We start from the raw sequence: 24,173 nt of genomic DNA, 5'->3' as shown, positions 1-24,173 counted from the left end.
TAATCTGAAAAGGAAACACTAGATAAATGGATAGTCCTTAATCCGCGGAGTTTCGAAGAAATACTCTCCTTATCATCAGAGGGTAGGAATTAGCAAAATGGAGGATCGGATTTTGCATGCAGAAGTATTTGATGAAACAACAAGTAAGTCAAAGATCTTACTTGAAAACACACGCACACACACACACACACACACACACACACACACACACACACACACACACATATATATATATATATATATATATATATATATATATATATATATATATCAGAAACGTTTATGAAAGGGATTTTACTACTCAAGGGAAAGCAAATTCATAAAGAAAATATATAGTTATTCATATTTTAATCCCAACCGAATGAAAAAGCTAAATAGATACACTGAGGGTAGTAGAGCTAAGGATAAATAATAAGAACAGATTTGCAAAGTAAAATTTTACAAAATGTTTTTATCATTCGTCAGAATACTCCAAATTTGGAGTATTCTGCCGAATGATAAAAACTTTTTGGAAAAGTTTACTTTCCAACTATATATATATATATATATATATATATATATATATATATATATATATATATATATATATTAAGTGGGTTAGAACAAACGTCTAAAGAGCAGAGTTTATTTTAATGTATTAGTAAATTCAGTAATACAAGTAAAATAAAAGAAAACAGTGTTCGTTGTAATGTAGATATATAATAAGCTCGATAGGCATATACATATATATCATAAAGCTATTTTAATATTGAGTAAGATGATTGATAATTTATAATTAGAATTAAAAATTAAAAAATCGGTTTCACAAGGAAGAACAAACAAAATCAATAAATTGTACGATCGTTTCGGAAACGATATTTTTATTGAGATAGACCATATTTAACATCCCAATGAATGCAGTGACGATGATACTTACGAGCTTTAAAGGCGGGCCATTAAAAGATACATCTACCTTACTTAAAAATGCTAGTTTTATTTTTGGTGCCTTAAAAAAACCCACCCATTATTTTTTGCTGATGAGAAGACTTTGTTTCAAAAAACAAAAACAAATGATAAATTTATTGTCCAAGGCTTATTGTCTATCTCAATAAAAACATTGCATTCTAAACTTGAATTTTATATAAACATAACTTTATAAAATCAACTGTAGGTTTGCTCCAACGCACTGCATTGCGGAGTAGTACTCTGCGGGGAGGCACATGAAGCTTTCGCCAGGTGTTTCATGGCGGATCTTCGATTAGAGCAGGCAATCAATCGATTTGATTGAAAAGTGGGTATTTCACCGATTCTGATAACAATGAGAAGTATTTGAAGTCGAAATTATTCGCCCATTCTCATTGAATACCAGCAATATATCCAAGCTGTTGATTTTTTTAAGTCAATGATGAAACTTCCCTTCCGAACTTGTGATTTTATGCCATATAAGGGCGTTAACTTGGTTCAACTACGATATGTTTCTTAGGTAATCAGATATTTTTGATTATTGATTTTTTTATACTCATCGAAACTTTTTCCCATAATAAAAAAATAACTATCTAAGAACACTTTCAGATGCATGAATAAATTTGTGTGAAACTTTAAAAAAAACATCACAGTCATTTCGGAGTCCATGGAGAAAGGACTCCTAAAACCACACGCGCATCCAAAGTACTTTTTATACATAAATAGTGATAGAGAAAGACAGAGTCATATATGAATTATCCAGCAAAGATCACAGCTGTTGATAGATCGACCTTGTGTAAGATTACATATGAAGAGATATTAATAAAAATTGCAAATCAGATTTTTAATTAATAGTGTTATTGCCACATATTCGAATTTTTTATTGAATGTTAACAGAATCATAACGTCTGTAATACGAAATCTTTTAGCTCTGTTCTAACAAAATCTAATATGTAAACGGGTATATGTCTGTCTGTTTGTTGATCTGTTTGTCTTCGTATTTTCAAACTCTATCTCCGCTGAAACTGAAAATCCCACAGCTACGTTAGGGGCCGCAAATTATTGGATTTTCACGGACCCTTCTTTTGTGGGTCTTTAGCCGGTTAAAATATTTTTCAATGGGTTAGGGTTAGGGTTCAAATATTTTTCAATGAGTCAAAAATAGGTTAACATATTTTTCAATTGGTCAAAAATAAGTTAAACTAGAAAAAAATCGTTAAACATTTTGTCCATTCATCTTAGTTGTTTTTTTTTTTTATTGTTCATTTTTAATCACTTTATATGCGTGTCGCGTTCGTACGGTGATAGCGTCAGCAGCTTTGAATACTACGGTATCTCTTTCGATTCTAGCTGATTACAGGTATTTTTTTTTTTTGCTTTATAAATAACTCTATAATAATATATACGAAATCTGGACAAATTAAAATATCATATTTAAGCGTATTTTACCCGAGGGCAATTAAATAATGTCACATCTCTTGAATATGTAATGCAATTAAAATAAAATTATTTTTACTTTTGCTCTTACCATCATACACTTGATCATATATTGATTTCTTTTCAATATCTTTCGATACACTATGCATACAAACGGATATCTATCGATCTATCTATCTATCTAATTATATGTCTGTATGTCTATTTATCTATCTTTCTGTCTATGTGTGTGTGTGTGCCTGTAGAGAATGAAATACATATATTTTGAAAAGGACAAAGCTATACGTCCGCCATTCTCATTAAGGATATTTGTTTAATTTTGATCCAATTGTTGCGTAAATACTTTTGAAAATATATTTTGCTTGTCTATTATTTTTTTCTTAAAAAATATTTACAATCATTTATATTCTTGTTTGTATATTTATGTGCATCATATATATCTATAATATAAAGCTGAACATCTGTGTGTGTGTGTCTGGTTACGAATAGGCTCCTATATGGTTGACTATTATAGAAAACTGATCACATATAATGAGAGAAGATGTATCGAGACACAGGAATGGGTATGTTTGATCTTGCATAATGATGATTCATTAACATTGGGAGGGGTCTGCCTACGCGCCTGGTCCACAAAGTATGGAAATAAGAAATTTAAAAATTAAAAAAAAACGTTTATAAGTCTTTGGGATATATATGGACATAATAATACTTTAATAAGTATGTTTTAACTTAAATAGGGATGCTATAATAAAAGTGTGGGGTCTGCGTTCGCGCCGGGCCTCCATAGAATGGAAATAGGCACAAACTTTAATAAAATCTTTTCATATCTATCTGCGTACTTTGATAATTATGTTTCAGTTTGAAGAAATATGGTATAATAAAATTATGGGGTGTTCGTTCGCGCCTGACTTCCATATAATGGACATATGTCACAAAGTTTAACAAGGTTTTTTTAATATAGATCAACAGAATATTGTGATAAGTGTTTCAGTGTAAACAGGTATGGTATAATAAATTATGGCGCTGTAGGCTGTTTTTGAACCCAGTCAACGAAGGGTACTTTTGCTAGTATATATATATATATATATATATATATATATATATATATATATATATGTATGTATGTATGTGTGTGTGTGTGTGTGTACTAACGTTCATAGGTGAATCAGAGTTCAAGGTAAATTTTTTTAACTGAGTTGTACGCGATGAGGCGATCGAGTCGACAAGGCCATTGATGCGGCTTTAGTGTGAGAGCAGAAGAACTAACATGACGGAAGCAGTAGGGTAGGAGTGGTGGAGTGTATCGATGAAAGCCGTAGAGGAAACGGGAAAAGCCTGGTTCATAAGGAAAAGGAAACATCGATCGATGCGACAAGGGAAAAAGATGAAGATAAAAACACCCACAAAAAAATCGATGCACGAGTCCGATATTCCATGTAATAATATCCGTTCAGGGGCTAATCTGTGGCCTAATTTTCAGAGTCCCAGGACAGAGATAAAAAGAAAAAGAAGTTCTTATTAAGGATTGCCTGTTTGTTATTTTCTAAATATTTTCACGGCATAACAACCCTTTTAATGTAATCTAATTCATAATCGAATCTTTTTTGTTTTGTAAAATTTTATGTGTATCTAAATATAGGAGATACTTCTACATTTCCTAACACCAGATACTTCCTATTACCGACTCCAATTTACGCGCATGCGCTCGAAACACTTCTAAATGAACAATTTAAACAGAACCAGCTACAACAACAATGATTTTTTTAAATTATAAATTAAAACAATATTATAATTATTTTAGACAGCATCTAAGACTCACCGAATTCAAACACATATTACGGAAACTTAGCTAACAAATCTACGAGGCTATTTGCCAGCGGGATTCATGCCTGAATCCAACATTCAACATCCGGCGTCGTCACAAACAGATTTAGCCATATTTAAGAGGTGTATCCGATTTTTTCCTCCCTTGAAGAAAGGATATGTTCTTGAAATTTAGAGAGAATTCACACCGCTAGTATCTAGTGCTTCACAATGTTTGAAAATAACTATGTGTAATTGAAAATTATTCACCATTCCGGCAATATAACCATCGTAATATATTTTATTATATAGATCGTTTCTATACACTGTATTGCAATAAGCCCTCAAACCCTACCCTTTCACATTTGCACAATGTGCCAAACAAAGTACAAATTTCTCCTTATATATCCCTACTCATAAAGCAAATCTATACGCATTTGTGAGTTATTGTCGCTGCAGCGTAGTTGCATACTTTTTAGAGGACCGATTCTATGTTTAACACTATTAAATATATTTGAATAATTGGTTCCATATTATTCATTATTTATTTGTAAGAGAATTCTCCTCATTGTTTTTTTTTAAATATTATTTAAAGTTATTATTATTATTATTATTATTATTATTATTATTATTATTATTATTATATCAATTTATTTATATTTAATTTAATTTATTAAGAATTTTTATTATCTTACACTAGTTTTCTTTAAAAACGGAAGTAAGTTTATTTATTTAATCCGTGAGAGTTATTTTTCATTTAAGCTATTTCCCATATAATTTGCATAGACAAAAAGGATGTATGTTATGTTTCCATAAGTCCAACATGTGATTCACTTTCAGGAAAATCGTAAGATTCACTTATTTAGTGCAGAATATTATCCTCGTCTTTTAGTTGCTGTTTCACGACGTTTCATCCAACTATTCCTCTTGCCTTCGTCAGGTGGTAACTGCGACGGAATAGGAACTCCGAGTCTCGTAATTGCATTCTCAGCAATTAATGCTTTCCATAGTTGTTGCCGCCTCACCACATTTGTGCCAACTAAGCCTCTGGTCGGCTTTATGTAGGACTGAAACCGCTATCTTCAGACAATGCTCAGCTGGAACCGTAGAGATTCAACGTCTCTATTCACTGCGCCACGGGCCACAAAGATCGATCAAAGTTGGATATTTTTGTTTTTTAAATCTGCGTTTACTCTATTTTCGGGTCCGTACCAATTGTATATATATTATATATATATTATATTTATTTATTTATTTATTTCTGACTATTATCCTCATCGTTTTTAGTTGATATTTCACAACATTCCGGCTAATTATTCCTCTGGTGACACGAAAGACATCTATGGAAGGGAGCAATTGCTGAGAATGCAGTTATAAGATTCGGAGTTCCTATACCGTTACGGTTAGCACCTGACGAAGGCCAGAGGAATAGTTGGCCGAAACGTCGTGAAAAAACAACCAAAAGATAAGAATAATAGTCCGCAATAACTAAATGAATAAATAATACTCATCCCAAAACCGAATTCCAATCAATAAAATAATATATAACTCGTAAGATGTTCGGATATTCTGTGTATCTTAAATAATATGTGACTTGACCTCTTGCCTATCAATATTTTTCAGCCTGGCAACGCCGGGTGTATTCCTCTAGTTTGATATATACTTATATACATACAAACAGATATCTATCGCGTTAACAAAAATCACAATTCTCCGTTTCCTTTTGTCTCTTAAAACCGATGTACCATCTTGAATTATCAATTCCTAATAAAATAAACACTGCCTACATTTCTTATCGGTTTAATGGTTGAGGCTAGAGCCTCGATAATTTCGTGGATCAGACCCAGAACAAATGTAGTAAAAAAATTTCAAAATTATAATGTAAATTACTAAGGATTCTATGTTTTTATTTTTAACGAACACATTTAAATTAGACCACAGCGCCAATAACAAATTATCCGGTGATGGGTTGCCATTGGCTAATTTATTTTAGCGGAAGAAAAGATAGCAAGGAAAATCGTCAAGTTATCGGGAAGGATAAGAATGACAGTTGTCTGAAGGTTCACGTGGGGTCAACATGCTGACACCGATAAGAATCGCTGTCTCTCTTTTTTATAAATAATTTTTTTCTCCCACATTTTTTTTTTCTCAGGCATACACAAAATTAAAAAAAAAGAAGCTATTTTTTTAGGTGCGTCAGTCTAAACTGCGCGTTTAATAATGCGAATTCAATCGTGTTATTTAGATCCATTCGACTACTGTTCTCATATTTAGTGTGATATTCACAACGTTTCGATTGATGTAATATTCGACCTTCTTCAGGTGTATCTTGTCAAACTAGGGAATTTTTTGTCGAACTCGGGAATTTGGAAGGAATTTCGAGCGGGACCCTGTAAAACTAAACCAGGCCGCTATTTCTGTAGGTATACACTATTCTTACGTTTTATTTATATAGTTCCCGTAATTATTTCGCTTAGATTTATTTATAGAATTTAGAAATTATTCCGCTTCGAAACTTTTATTGTTTATTTGTGAGAGAAAACTATAAATGGCTTCAGTTAAACCATGCAATTAGTTCACATGTTAAAATGTGGTTAAATATGTTTTTCATTTCATTTGGCTTTCCAGTTTCCGATTATGTGGGTAAGAATTAATTTAGATTATCCTTTTATTTTATTAATAAAGATACCCCAATATTAGTTCTAGGGCCGCATCCGATAACATTTCGTTTCCGATTCGATTCATATGTTTCCATGTCTGTTTATACACACAAGCTATGAATGTATAAAATTACATCACGCTATTATTATATATGTGAGGATGTCGCTATATTTTGATTACACTTAAACACGTTATTTAACAAATACAAAAATAAGGTAAATATAAGGATTTTTCCACCGTGAACCAATCCTTACAAATTATGAGTTACGTTTAAAATTCCGGCAAACAAGTATTTAACCACGTTATTTAATGAATAAAAAAAGGGGTAAATGTGAGGATTCTTTCCACCTCCGATGAATCCTTTAAAAACTATGTTTACAATTCAGGCCAACAAGTATGTAAACATAAACGAAGAAATGTTTCTTTCAAAAAAGGGTTTCGTTTGTGCTGAAAACGAAAATAACGTTTAAACTTTCGGCAAACATTTAACATCCTGTTAGTTTAAAAATAGCAAACACTTGCATATAATAATTTAACGTATATTGAGCACACACTTTATAGCCATCTTTTACTTTGGGGGAGGGGAAGGTCAGCGTATAATGAAGACAATTTAACACAAACTGAGCACCCAATTTATTTAATTTTTGCTGGGGCCCAAAAATTAATATTCGGTTCGACGTGCAAAAACCCTAAACAAAACAGTCGGTGCTCATTTTACGCTAAATTGTATTCATTGTGTTTCATCCCCCCCTCTGAAAAAAATGGTCATAATGTGGGTTCTCATTTCGCTTTAACTTATCATAGAAAGGTAATCCTCCACTTTGTAAAAACGAACATTTATTCATATCTTGGGCACTACTCCTATGCCAGGTTTTTATACGCTATTTTCGTTTTCATCACCCCTGAAAACATTTAAGTGGTAATTTTAAAGGATTTCTCGAGGGTGTAATCATTCTTCATATTTACCAAATAAAGAAATAATGCTAGAGGAAATTTTACAATGAGTAAATGTGCTTCATTTTATAATTAAAAGCGATGAAAAATACAAATGGGGAGGGGAGGGATTTCTGTAAATATTTAACTGAATAAAAAAAATAGTGTGAAAGTTGAACTTAAATTGAAAACACTTATTACAAATAGCACAGTACAAAAATGCATAAACACCAAATTTAAAGCTCGGATGCATATGATGGCAGATCGCAATACCATATTTGACCATATGCCAGCATAACTTAATGCTTATGATTTTTTTTAACATGAGGACGTTGGGGGTTTGCAAACGACAAAAAGAACAACAGCCGTATTTTAAAATTTTACGCGGGAGGGGGGCATGCATGCTACCACCGGGCAACGCTGGTTAATTGGTCCTGCTAGTATATTAAAAAATAAAAAAAAATTCTGCATTAATCAAAATATCATATGTAAGCGTATTTTACCACCGGTCAATGCTGGGCGGCCTGCTATTCTTAAATAAGATAATGCTTCTTTTTTTTTAATTTAAGCTCCAGTCTGTGTCCCATCACCGCAATTTTGTATCACTTGTTTGTTTTAGAATATTTTGGTTGGGGGTTCTCTTCTGAACTCATAGCATACTCTCGAATAATCTACCACCCATTCACCGTTGAGATCCTTAGATACCGGAAAAAACTCTATTCTAATTGATTTTTCGTTCGGAGTGCCAATCCTTGTAATTCCTTCCCCGTTTCTTACTTGTCTGACTGTACTAATCCGCAAAAAGTCCCGTGAAAATACATCACGCCGCTTACCTCTCCCCAGTGCTTTCATAGAGATGATTCCAAATGGTAGCCTCTTCCGCCCAAGTGGCAATATGCTTGGTTTTGGAATGATAAATGATATTAAAAAAAAAAAAAGCCTAACCTACCAAAAACAAAGACCTTCTGAAATTGCATTTGCAATTTAAGTGTGACGTGCAGATACAAATGCTATTAAAACATAAACAGGACGGACCAAATTTAAATTTCCTCGTGTTTTGAGTGAGAACAGATCAGAGGATATAAATGGTTATTATGCAAGACTTGATCTTTTCTGTCTTCTGTCCGTGAAAGAAAAAATTTTCTAGACATGTTATCCCCCCAAAAAATCCGAACTGACTTTTCTTGTACTAGCTGAAATTGTTTTCACATTAAAATTAACTAACAATATATATATATATATATATATATATATATATATATATATATATATACATATATATATAGTCAGTAGAATTTAGTTTCCTAGAAGTACATCCAATGAAACAACATGTGTCTACCAAAATAGTGCTCACTGAGTGAACAGAGCAGGTATATTAATTTTAATTATACAAACATAATTGGCTACATATGTGCATACATGTTTCTGTAATCACCCACGTCGGGGGATTACGTCTTCAGGCCAAGAATTACCGTCGAAAGTGATATTTCCACCAAATACATTTTCCTATTTCGTTTATCAAGTTAGAATGCAACCTGGGTGGGAGTCATAAAAAACGGTAAAAGGATGAGTGAGGTCTTTGAAGATAATAAACATCTTTTTCATTTCCCTTTCCCCCATCCAACCTAACTTTTGGTGTTATGGCATAAGGTACTTGAGAATTTAGTTTTCTTGTCTTGGAGTCTGTAAGTTAAGAACCTTAGCTAAGGTCAACTAAGTACTGACCGGTGCCTTTTAATCTACATCCACCCACACATACATGCAACACACATACAACACACACATACACAGACACCGCCATACACACACATACACACACGCATTAATACATATATTCAAAAGCGAATCCATGCTGTACGCTTTTTATTTTATTCACAACACATATACTGAAACTAGACAATAACTCTGAAACTACGCAGGAATAAAGTAAAATTACATTAAGGTAAATAAAACAAAACAAAAAATAAATAAAATTAAATAAAAATAAATAAAAATAAATAAAAATAAAATAAAATTAAAACAAATAAACAAACAAAATATAAATAAATATGAAACACGAAAGTTATCTAAACCCCACACGTACCTATATACATATATCAATATACTTATAAATGCCTACACTTTGCTACACCCGCGCATATATACACACACACATTACAGACACACAGAGACAAATAATAGCATTTTTCTTTACTTCTGTAGCGTGGTAACCCCTTCGTATATGCAATAGTAATCTACCACACTCCAGACGGGTGTATATATATATAAACACACACACACGTACACACATACATACATACATATATACATGTATATATATATACATATATACATACACACACACATACATACACATATAACATATATATAAACAACATTCGGAAATCAATACATTATTGTAATCTATATTGTTACAACAATCATATACGAGGCAGCCCATTCTAATAGTTCAGAAATATACATGGATATACATACATCTACATATAATACACACAGAAATACATCGATATACAAACATACACACAGATATATAGATACACATATATATAAAAATATACAAACATACATGCATACATAAAATACACTTATACATACATACTCACACAAATATAGGCATATACATATATACCTGTACCCTGCCACCAAATTATACATCTAAAGTAGAAACGGACATGAATACATTTACTATATAAATTCCCTTTTTCTATCAAACTCCACACGCATAGTTATATAGTGGGTGATTACAGAAACATGTATGCACATATGTAGCCATTAATGTTTGTATAAATAAAATTAATATATGTATGTATATATTTATATAATTTGAATCGAGCCAGAGATGTCTCGTGTTGCCGAGTTCGAATCGTTCGACTGGTGTTAATCGTGACACCCTGCACTGAAGATTCCCGAAAGGATGAAACACTAGTGTCTGTAGGTATTTAATTATTATAGTAAAAAAAAATAATTATGACAGCCCCTTTAAGAAATTCATTTCTTTTCGTTGAGCACTTTCAGTTGAATTAAAGTCGTTCAATTTAGCTTTTATGCATAGATCATCGTATAACGATTAGATCACTCTCTGACTGGCGTAAAGTACATTTAAAATGAAAGTGTTTAAATTACACGTTATTTAACACGGTTAATGGTAGCCGAATGGATACGGTCTTTGCTAATCGAGCCAGAGATGACTCGTGTTGCCGAGTTCGAATCGTTCGACTGGTGTTAATCCTTACACCCTGCACTGAAGATTCCAGAAATAATGAAATAGTAGTGTCTGTAGGAATTTAATTTTATAGTAAAAAAGTATATATATATATATATATATATATATATATATATATATATATATATATATATATATATATATATATATATAATTATTCAGAATAATGAAATACAATAAATCTACTGGTGTGCAAATCCAGTGATTATTGACCTTACAAAGATTATTGGATCTAATATTTTATATAAGACTATCCCGGCTAAATAAATTTGGAGTTCAATACACTTTCGATTTGAAGTTCAATATCATTTTTTTTCTTTTGCTGCATCAATATCCACTTTCCCTTATTCTATGTAGCTAAAATGATTTAAAAACTTTAAAAAAATTTAATTTAATTTTCTATATTTATTACCTTTAGCAAATCAGGTTCAAACCTTTCATAATATTTGCTAATATTTTTTCCTCCGAGGAGATGTATAAACATCGAAAACTCATAGGTTAAGGAAATATATTTTACTATACTGTGTTCTTTGTCTTATATACAATAAAATTTCTATATTTGAAATTTAAATTTTTCAAATCACAGATTTGTAATTCCTAAATTATGATATATATATATATATATATATATATATATATATATATATATATATATATATATATATATATATACATATACTAACGAGGATTACCCGGCGTTGCCGGGTGTTTGTAGGTGTGTGTGAAAATAAAACAGGTGCCCGTGAAAAAAGAAACCTTGACGACGCGCACTTGGAAAATAGTAAAGTGTGAAACAGGTGCGCGTTTTTTATTGACGTGACGGCGATAGGTATTCAGCAGTTAGCATTTTGTGCGGGACAGTTTTTAATGAGGTCAATAAATGGGTTTGTTTGTTTTTTTAAAAACCCGCTCCCTCGTCTCGAAATGAAAGTTACCGTCTGATATGACGAAGTCGACATTGACCAAACGTTACTTACTGGCTGGGGCTGTGATTAGATTCAAGTTTCGCTTTTCTTTATACCGAAAACCGAATGTAACAAGTGCCGATACGGGAAATGTGGAATAATTAACGTTTGAAATTTAATAAAATTAAATAGACAGGCGAGCTCCGTGGTTAAGTGCGAGATATTACAATTTATAGATGATGTAAAAAGTGTTAAGAAGTTGTGAAGCGAGTGAGCGCTTCTCTGAAAGAAGCCTTTTGTGGACATCGAGGTAAAGCATACATACATATATACATACATACATTTTCGCTTTTATATATATAGATGTGTGTGTGTCTGTATGTGTGCGTGTATATATATATATATATATATATATATATATATATATATATATATATATATATTAGTGCTGTAATGATTAATCAGAACGAACTCAGAAATAAGAAGAAAACATCAGAACTTTTACTGTTTTCGGAATTGGGAAAAATTTGTGCTGATTTGTCTATATATATCCTTACTTCTAATAGTCAATTTTGGGAATAATTTACATATTTGTATTACAAAAATATTAATGATTTACTTGAATTAAAAGTTTGCTGGCTCTAAAATACACCATTAATTCTAAAGGATTTTATGGAATGTTTATAAGGAGAACTTATTAAATTTAGGTGTTTGAGATTTGTACTGAAGTTGAACCGTACATGTCTTATCCGTATATACTTACCTCGTGATGAGGTAAATATATCCGGATGAGTGAATGAATGTGTTATTTAAAAATTAAACGAAGCATAACTAGAGACGCATAGAGTTTATCATAGGACTGCATATGTGGATGTAAATTAAGATGAGCCCTTTCACATTCGTGTTTTGTGATACGGATGCTATTTAGAACTAAAATGTGAAAAAGATACTGACCGGCAAACCGACAGACTGAACCTCTTATGGAAATGCCAGGTCTTTTCTAAATGGAAAGATGGCGCGTAAAGATGGAAGTGTCCGTTGGATCTTATCTCGTCTGATCAACTAAATGGCACGTCCATATCGGTCAAGGAAGATTTTTTTCGCCACCGAATGAATGTGATGATTTTTTAGAGGATGGGAGAAATGGCGAAAACCAATCCCATGATAATCAAAAGAGACAGGACAGAATTAAAGAAAGGAATCTGAATTATTGATAACGGAATGATACGATCTCATGAGTGAAAGAAATGGAGAAGGAGCAATCAACGATTTTTTTTTTAAGTTTAGGTGCAAAAACCCAACACTCTCCGAAGAAAATAAAAAAAATAAAAAATTAAAAGTTGGGAGCTGTCGATATAATTAAGATAAAAAAAGACACCTTAAGCGTTTCTTCCTGACTTGGATCTATTGTGACTTTACTTTAACTATTCCTTCTTATGATTGTGACGTAATGCGTGACTAATTCAGACGTTTTAGTGTATGTGATCGACCTTATTATTATTAATATATATATTAATATTGAAACGATTAATCGAGATCGGAGTCGGGAATCTGAAAAAAAATCAGAACTTTTCGGGGTATCGGAATCAGTACCGGAACTAGGAAAAGTCTGTGCTTATTTTCTGATGTCAAATATGATTCCCTTAATGAGTTTTTTTATTTGATTTTGTTTAAAGCAAAATCTGCTGCTGCTGGTAGTAATGATAAAATAATACAATGTATGCACATTTAAAATGTGTTTTTACGGACATCGTGAAAAAAATAGCAATTTTATAGTTTAATATTTAGTGATTTCTAGAATAATTCTATTGGAATCGAGTATTTAGTGCGGAATCGGAAGTAATATTTGAAATCATCCTATCACTAATATATATATACATATATATACATATATATATACTTATATATATATATATATATACACATATATTTAAATATGTATGAATAAAAAATCAATACGAAAAATATATGAATGTTTATATCTTTTCGGTATTTATTTCCTGTGTGTTAACGTGTAGGAATACAAAATACAACATTTTGTAGTCCTACACGTCAACACACAGGAAATAAATACAGAAAAGATATAAACATTCATATATTTTTCGTATTGATTTTTTATTCATACATATTTAAATATACTAAAAGGGAATACACGTGGATACAACATGATATTTACACAGGCACACACACACACACACACACACATATATATATATATATATATATATATATATATATATATATGTGTGTGTGTGTGTGTGTGCATGTGTTTGTGTGTAGAAATTAAAAAGTGAAAAAAACAAAGACACAAAATCATACGTTCATCCAGATTTTGTCTTTATTTTAAAACATATTGAAGATGATTGATTTGAATAAATAAAATGTAAGTAAAATATTGGAACGTATATTTGTCGTGTTTGAAATTATGATTTTGATGATTTTATGTCTTTTTTCGAACGAAATAACAGCTGTTAGCATTCCAAGCATGTATAGCGTTTATGACATATAATGACTGGTGTTTCAAACAACACATAGGCACTAGAATTGAAAAGATATTGTTTTGTTCTTTTTGGAATGAAAAGTTATTCGATTTAAAATGTTGGATGGTAATGTGAAATGAAATGAGTGTTTCTTTGTTTTTATTTATTTATTTATTGTTTGTTTAAAATTTATTCTCGATGTTATTTTCTGTGGTGGATGTTGGTTAACTTAGATCTAAATTAGATTCTGTTTTTTTATCTAGATACATATAGATGTCCTGAATTTTAATTTCTTCAAACAACTTGTGTTTAAGTCTTTAACTTTAGAGATATTTCACAATAAAAGTCATATAATGAATTTCGGTCAACATTTGAATAATGATTCTAGACATAACGTTTTCTATCATTCCATCTTTGTTCTGATTTTCGTACGAGATAATAAAAGAGGTGCAAAATATTCTGGTCGGGGAATTTATTTTCCTCGTGCTTGAGCAAATAAGTATTCTCTTTATAAAGTTCGATTTGTTTGTGTGTTTATATATTTGCATGCACAATACATACGCCTAAAATAATGAACTCAACATTATGAAATTTGTAGCACATGTTAATGTAGGCTATATTGAATAATATCTGGGCAGGAGCTGCTAAAAACAGCCTATCCTTCCTTGACAGAGTACAAAATAGACTTCGTGGCTTTGTGGGAATGCCCTCTTCTCTACCCTGCAACCTCTCTCCCACAGAAGAGACTTTGCGAGCCTATCCTTGTTTTATCGTTATTTCCATGGCAGGTGCTCGGCTGAACTCCAATCTCTGGTCCCCCCTCGCCAATCTTTCACAAAAAACACCCGTCTAGCTGAATCCACTGTGAAAAATTTCCCCCACTCTTTATCTGTGCCTAAATCAAAACGTGGATTCCATGAACAAAGCTTCTTTCTTAGAACTGCACCCCTGTGGAACTCTGTTCCATCTGCCTGCTTCCCACCTTACTACAACCTGGATGTCTTCAAGTCTAACGTTAACAAATTCCTAATGAACCGCCCCCTTAAGTAAACATTTCATCAAATCTCCACACTAACGTACTGTACTTGCAATAACCCTTATCCCTGAGTGGCTTCCGGGCCTTGATAAGTGGTGACCACTGTGTAAATTTTTTTTTTAATAAATAAATAAATAAACATATCCTAAAATCAACAAAATCTTTCTCGAGTAACACCCACCTCACTTGAAGTATTAGGAAGGATGAAAACTTCCAACTTCAAATTAGAATAAATAATAACGTAACACCGGTAGCACAATCACTAAAATTGACACCATTTCATATCCAACAAGCAAGAGAGTTAAAAATCAGGGAAATGCTAAAGAAGGTATCATGTAACGAGTAGAAAACCCACTCCGTGAATCTTTAATTAGCAGTGCCAACACAAAACGGAGAAATTAGAATATTCGCCGACCTTGTCTTGGCAAACAAAGCAGCGAGACGAACCCGCTATCAAATACCAACAGTTAAACAGTTGGTGCAACGCAAACATTTTCCCCTAAAAACTATATGGACGCCTGCTATCGCCATCCGGAATTTATAAAAATCATTACCTTTTCATGCAAGTCCGGGATCTACAGGTACAAGGTGCTGATTATGGGCATTATATTTGCATCCGAAGAACGGCAGCGATTGCTTCAATAAAATCCTGCAGAAACCCCCAAACTGCTGTAATGTGGCCGACGACATTCTAATCTAAGGCAAAAGCACAAAAGAACATAACAATACCCTAGATATAGTGTTACGCTAATTGAGAGCAAATAATCTTACTATTGCACTGCACAAGAGCATATTCCATAGTGTTTCCTGGGTTTATCATGACCCGGCAAACATACTCTCTCGGCAACCAATGAAGTGTCAAAAGGCAATCTTACCCAAAGAAAAGATGGCTGGAGCGTTTGCCAACACTGTTGTGGCAAACAGCATCCCTAAATATTTACTTTATCAGAAACAATGGAGGAATCTCAACGGAACCTACTATTACAACAGTGGAAAAGGCGATACTACAAGATAACTGGAACAGTAAGTTAACAGAACCCTATAAAATACGTGAAAAACGGATTGACAACCATACTTACGCGTGGAGCTAGAATCAGTATATCCGAAAACCTACAGACTCCAACCCTGAAGTTCGCACATGAAACACACCTTGGTATAATGAAAACAAAATCCCTACTTAGAGCTAAAATATGGATGCCTAATATAGAGAAGGGCATAGAGGCCACCATAAGCCAATGTAATTCGTGCACAGCCCTAGACCATAACAGATACCACTGTCAAATGCATATCGCCGAAATGAAAGCCACTTGGGAAGTTCTCCACATTAAGAGATATGGGCCTTTCCTTGACGGGGATTACATAATTGGAATGGTTGATGCAGGCTCAAAATGGCCTTAAGTATTTATTACAAGACCCACTAGGGTCAATACAATTGTATCGACAATCCAAATTGTTTCTAGACGCATGGCATCCCAGCAAGGATTGTTTCGGATAATAAGCCCCAATTCATATACTCAGAATTTAAGCAATTCTGTAAATACAGTGTATCTAACACCGAAAATTACATTTTATCATCCCCAGACTAATGGTGAAATTGAGCAGTCTTTGGAACCAGGTTAGAAAGTTATTCGGGCGATGAATACGGAAGGAAAGGACTGGAGAAAACATCTCGGAGAATTCGTGATGTATTATCGAAATATCGCCTATGCCATGACGAGGGAAATATCTGCAAAGTTCCTCTTGGAAGGGAACATTAGCCTACCAGGACTACAGAAGAGGCCTGAAAGCCAGACTTGGAGAACAGCTAGCAAAAGACAAAAAAGAAAAAGGCAATTGAAGAATCGGACAGATAAAAAAAATATGAAGCTAAACAGACTAACATAGAACCTGGAGACATAGTACTCCTTAAACAAAACCGACATAATAAACTAACTCCATTATATTACTCAACGCCATGGGCAGTAGAATAACGCAGAGGGGAGTCTGCAATTAAAAGGCAAGACGACAAACTGATCCTAAAACACACATCACAACTGAAAAGAACCCCCAAAGACAGGACCAGTCAACTACTAGAGGATGACGATTTCCCTTTCAGCGACGACCTCGGGAGACAGGAGGAGACGAAGCATGAACAGAAAAGCGATGAAGAAGAAACGGAAGAAACGGACCTCTCGGTCGCTCTCAGATGAGCAAAACGTCACAAAAGAAAACTCCGGAGATAGGCAAGCAGCAGCTTATAGGAGGGGGAAGCAATCTGAATATGTGACGCTGAATGTGACGTCATGAGCAGGAGTATAAATATAACTCACTGAGGAATGCTCTTAAGCAAATAACAAACTCCAGTAAAACAAAAGTCCAAAAAGAAACATAATGAATGCCAAAAAGAAAACAAAAATATGAAGCTATACTTTAAAAAAAAGTGAACATTATTCAGCAAACTGCCGCATGTATGTTTTGTGCAAATATCGTCCTCCGTCAGAATGAGAAAAGAATGTGCCATCTTAATAAATTAGTTAATGCGTAAAATTAGATGCGTAAAGGGGAAAACACAAGCAAACATTATTCATTAAATCGCGACAGATATAATATCGGTCCACAACTACTAGAACGAAAGAAAGAAAGAAAGCATAATGCATGAGATACATTTATTACTAGATACTATACGCATGTTTGTGTATGTTTTAGTCTTAGCAAAAAAGCGAAACAGTCATACGTAAAACAGTTGGCAGATTCGTTCGTTATATGTTGGAAATTACGTGTGTATTAATTGAAACTGATGCTGTCTGTAGAAAAATTTGGCATAGCGACGCCATATTGCAATGTAATCAAGCGTTGGTTTAGAATGATTTAATTCCAGAATAAGAGAATTAATGGGAAACCAATTAGAGGAACCTGGATCTTCCGAGGGAGACTTCATTATTTTTAGATTCTATAACGCAAAAATGTAAAAAGTAACACAAACGGTATTTCGCTGTTCAGCTATTTACATCGTCTCTGTGGACATGGCCCAAAATAGTAATCGTTATGTCTAATTAGCATTATGCCTTTTGAGGATTGAATACGAGTCAAAATATATGTTTTGTTGAAAAGTGTAATGATGAAACAATTTGTATTGTATCATATTTACATGTAAATATTATGTAAAGTTATTGGAACCTATGAAAGACATTTTTCTTGTCTAAAGAATTATTAGTAAGTGGATGACTACATATATATGTTCTAAGGAGACAAAACGAAAAGAAAAAATATTTTATAAGTGTATGTTTGTTGTTTTTCGTTGTCAAAATTTTATTATTTAATAATATGATTAAACTATATAAAAAACCCTCAACAGTTAATAATAAGAATCCTAGACACCTCAAAAGCATGTGGACCAGACTCATCCCGGCTGTGCTATTAAAAAAATGCTCCGCTGACACGGCTCTAGTTCTCTCCAAACTTTTCAATAAATACCTAAACGGATCCTGCTTTCCTGACTGCTGGAATACCGCTTCTTTGGTGTCAATTTTCAAGTATTCTGGCAGAATAACTGACCCATTAAATTATCGCCCTATTAGCCTTCTCCCGCTGTTCTCCAAAAGTCTTGAGTCCTTTATTAATCAAGCTCTAGGCTATCACCTTAGAGCTGCTAAAATTCTGATCCACAAACAATATGGATTAAGGTAAGCACGTTGCACAGCAGACATCCTAACTATATTCTCTAAACGTATATACCGTCCACTAGACAAAACAGGGGAAGGTAGAGCGGTAGCTCTCGATATATCTAAGTCTTTAGACTGGGTATGGCACGATGTTCTTGTAAGGAAAATTAGATCAATATGGTATCACTGGAAGAATACATAATGTAATTAAATCCTTCTTAAGTAAGAGAAAAATCCAAGTTTCCCTCGACGGTCGTACATCTAAACAATAAGATATACGTGCGAAAGTGCCTCAGAGGTCTAACCTTGGGCCTTTATTATTCCTGATATTCATAAATGACCTCCCTGATAAAATTGTTTCGGAGATGTCTATATTTGCAGACGACACCACTCTCTATGACAGGCACGAGGGGAAGACAAATGAAAACACATACAAGAAAATAGCAGAAACACTAGAGCATAACTTTCAATCAGTCGTGGAATGGGAGACAAAAATGAATGGTCATATTCAATGCTGCCAAGACTAAACGTTGTCCCCTTCAATAATTACAATAATTAGCAATGGCCAAGAACACATTACCCGAAAGTACATCCTTTAAACTTTCGGCCTAAAGTTTACAGGGAACATGAACTGGAATAGATACATTGACAGCATTGTCATGGCTGCTGCAATGAATGTGGGCTCTCTCTACCGTGTTAGAAAGCTTCTTACGCCTGGGAGTATATTGCACCTTTATAAGGACACCATTCGCCCATGTATGGAGTACTGTTGTCACATTTGGGCTGGTGCATCTGCTGCTTGTCTCTCACTCCTGGACAGGGTTCAAAATAGAGTCACCAACCTGATAGGTCCTGAACTATTATCTAAGCTTCAGCCTCTGTCCCATCGACGAAATGTTGCATCGCTCTACTGTTCTACAATTACTTTAATGCTGAATGCTCTGACGAACTAGAAGAACTTGTACCTCCTCGACGTGAATACTCCCGACAAACCTGACAAGCAGCTAAACACCACCCCTCCACTGTACAGATCCCTAGGTTTAAGAAGGCCCTCTACTCCAATAGTTTTTTCCCAGAACTGCTAGACTTTGGAACTTCCTTCCGGGACTCTGCTTTCCAAACTGTACTGACATGCAGAAGTTCATGGGTAATGTGAACAGACACATTGCTACTCATCTCCCTTCATAATAGCCCTGCAACTTATGTCCCCGATAGTAGCCCCCTACTTCATAGTGGCACTGTGCCTTGTTTGGGGTGAAAATTGACCCCGATAGTGTTTGAATGGTAATAATAACGCATGTGTTTACACTGAATTCAACAAGAAAAACATATCGTTCTTTTAACATAAATTTTAAAAACTTTATATAAATTTCTTATTTTAAACCATAATGCTGATTCATTTTCTAGAAGCAATAATCATTTAAGAAGTTTGCTTTAGCACAATATTTAAATGCATATTTCTATTATTTCAGTAAAATGAACTTGTTGATTCAGCAATAAAAAATTTAAGCAGAAATATTTCAATTGACCAATCAATTTTCAAACACGCGTGTCATTTTCCTAAATTTTCCTTTAGTTATTTCTAAAGATAGTGTAATTATTATTATTATTATTATTATTATTATTATTATTATTATTATTATTATTATTATTATTATTATTATTAGTTGTAGTAGTAGCATTAGTTATTATTATCGTTAGTACTATCACTATTATTACGATCATCATCAGCATTATCACTATATATTTATTTATATTTTTACGAATTACCAACACAATATTATAAATTAACTTTAACTATTTTTTCTTTAATCAATATTAATCAATACATTAAGGTACTCGCATATGTTTCATCTTTTATTGTAAATAAATTGTTTGTCTATTACAATAGTTTAATTATATATATATATATATATATATATATATATATATATACATATATGTATGTATGTATTCGCGATTATTATACAACCTCATGTATTTATCGGGTACTGCCAAAAATTATAATGGAACTTATCGGATTTTGCTATAAATAATACATTTCGAAATCATGAAAAAAGTATATATATATATATATATATATATATATATATGTATATATATCGTATATATGTATATATATCGTATATATGTATATATGTATGTATATATATATATATATATATATATATTTATATATATATATCGTAGTCCGATATCTTTCTCTTACCTTTCTTTACTGACCTTTGATAGTAGACTAACTAGAATTTATATATCTTTTTAATATATTCAACTCAGATCTTCACATTAGGCACATGTATCGATGTGATACAGCGAGCTGTATACGACATAATCACATTGAGAAGCCACTCCCCGTCAGATTCCCGAAAGAGACATCAGATCTTGTGGGATTATTCATTCTATATACCCGCAAAAGGATATTCGATACTACGGATATCGGCCTATATAGAGATGACGGACTAGCTATAATAAAAAAAACTCCAACAAAGTCAAGGGAGAAAACTTTAAGAAAATCATACACAAGGAAATGAAAAAATTAGGCCGAAAAGCAGACGTATCAGCTAACATAAAAATAACAAACTTCCTGGACGTCACGTTCAACTTAGATAAAAACACATATGAACCATACTTAAAACATAACGCTACTCTAAGTCCAATCACCCACCATCAATTATAAAACACATTCCTAACTCGATCGTAAGTAGACTCAGTAATAACTCAAGCGATGAAAATGCATTTAACAGGTCAACCAATATCTACGAAACATCCCTAAAAAATAGAGGATACAAAAATATCAATATCAAATATAAGCAACAAAACACCAATAACTATAATAAAATTAAAAATAGAAGAAAAAGAACTATAATTTGGGATACGGCCCCATACAATCAAGTGTTAAAAACAAATCTTGGCAAGAAATTTCTAGATCTTATTGAAAAACACTTTCCCGCAACCAACCCCTTACACAAAATCTTCAATAAAAATATCTTAAAGTTATCCTACAGTTGTTGCGAAAATTTAGAGATGATAATTAAAGCACATAATAACAAAATACTAAATAAAAACAATGTAAACAACAACAAAATAAACAATAAAAAAGTAGACACCATGACAAAAATAAAACCAACACTAGCAGAAATAATAATAATAATAATAATAATAATAATAATAATAATAATAATAATAATAATAATAATAATAATAAACCAACCTCGGGCAAGAAAAACCATACCATAAATAAAAAATACTAATAACGAACAAGATAAATGCAACTGTAGACACCGCACACTTTGCCACTTCAAAATAAATGTCTAACAAAAAGCGTAGTTTATCAGGCAACAAAATCTGCGAAAGAAATACCGAATAACAAGAACTATTACGTAGGCATGACTTCCTTAGATTTAAAAACCCGATACTATGACCACAAAAGCACATTCAAAAATAAAAAAAACACCGTATAAAAACAACACTAGCGAATAAATACTGGGAACTCAAAGAAAGCGGACATTCGCCGGTAGTCGAATGGAAAATAATAAGACATGCTACCACGTGTAGGCATTTAGACGACTCATGTAAATTATGCCTTCATGAAAAATTTGGTATCCTGTATTTTAAAGAACCTAAATATCTATTAAACTGTAGAAGAGAAATAGCAAATAACTGTGTTCACAAAATAAAACTTACTCTAGGATAGCGATACAAAATAGCTTTAAAACTAACAAAAACAATAGAAAATAAACAAATAAATGAATTAAATAAACATGAATATACATAAACGATCACACATATATGTATGTATATAGATATGTATATATATATATATATATATATATATATATATATATATATATATATATATATATATATACTATGCCTCCCCACGGGACAGAATTAGACACCAGGGTTGTTTTTTAACGTGGAGAAAAGGTACAAAAAAAATTGTCTTAGTCGTGGAGGATTTCTCCTCCACTGAAAGAGAACAAGAAATAGAAGTGCAGCATCTGAAGAACAGATGGTATTTATTTGCTCCCCCACCGAGCAAATTAGGCACAAGGCCAATTTTTAATGTGAGGAGTGAAGGGAGGGGGAAGGGAAAGAGGGGACCAGCTCCCGAGAGGTGGGAAATGGGAGCTGGTTAAAGGTCAGGCATGTGGGGTTGCCCCCACATCTGGTCTTTGCTAGTCATAGCTAGTCATAGCTTGCAGTATCTGCCGGAACAGATACTACACTTTAGTCTTGACCAAAAGGCCAGAGTAAAGGATTATATGTGCATATATGTATGCACACATATGTATATGTATATATAAAAAACTGGAAAATGTCTGCCTTGAACCACTAACCTAGTTCTAAAACAGATCCTTTGTTCGATAAAATGCATGCCCATTGGCGGATAGGAAGGGGCGCGGTTGATACTAGAAAGCTGATTGGCAAACTTAAATCCTCAACAGAAGAGGACCATATAAAAACGAGAAACAACCACAGAATTCGCGCATAAGCCTGACGAATACTAGAGTGGATGAAATGCCGAATATTCAATGTAGTTTAATCGCCATATATATTTTATAAATTACTATATATATATATATATAAGTATATATATATAATATATATATATATAAGTATATATATATATATAAGTATATATATATATATATATATATATATATATATATATATATATATATATATATATATATTAAAAAGTTTGACTCATGTCCAGGTAACCTACATCTAAAATTTTAAGTGTGTAGAACCAAATTTGCGGCCGAAATTTTTAGAGTCTGAAAAGGTCAACTCTTTATACTTTGACATCTTCGTAGCCAAATTTTCGCCGAAAAACAGATTAAAGATCTTGCAGCATGTCTAATTACCTTTTATGTAAAATTTCAAATGAAACTTTAAAGCCCCCCATAGATATAATAAAATTTTCAATAAGAACACAATTAAAGTCTCTTACTCTACTATGCCTAACCTTCATCAGAAAATAATTAGCTCTAATAATAAGAAAATTAATAAACTACAAAATACAACTATACAAAATACATCGGACTGTAACTGTAGAAGAAAATATAAATGTCCCCTACAAGGCTCATGTAAAATTAAAAATGTTAT

Source organism: Euprymna scolopes, chromosome 16, assembly GCF_053919585.1.
Source record: "Euprymna scolopes isolate OS-2025 chromosome 16, ASM5391958v1, whole genome shotgun sequence".
Lineage (NCBI taxonomy): Eukaryota > Metazoa > Mollusca > Cephalopoda > Sepiida > Sepiolidae > Euprymna > Euprymna scolopes.
The sequence above is the reverse complement of the archived record's forward strand: the minus strand, read 5'-3'. Positions refer to the sequence as shown.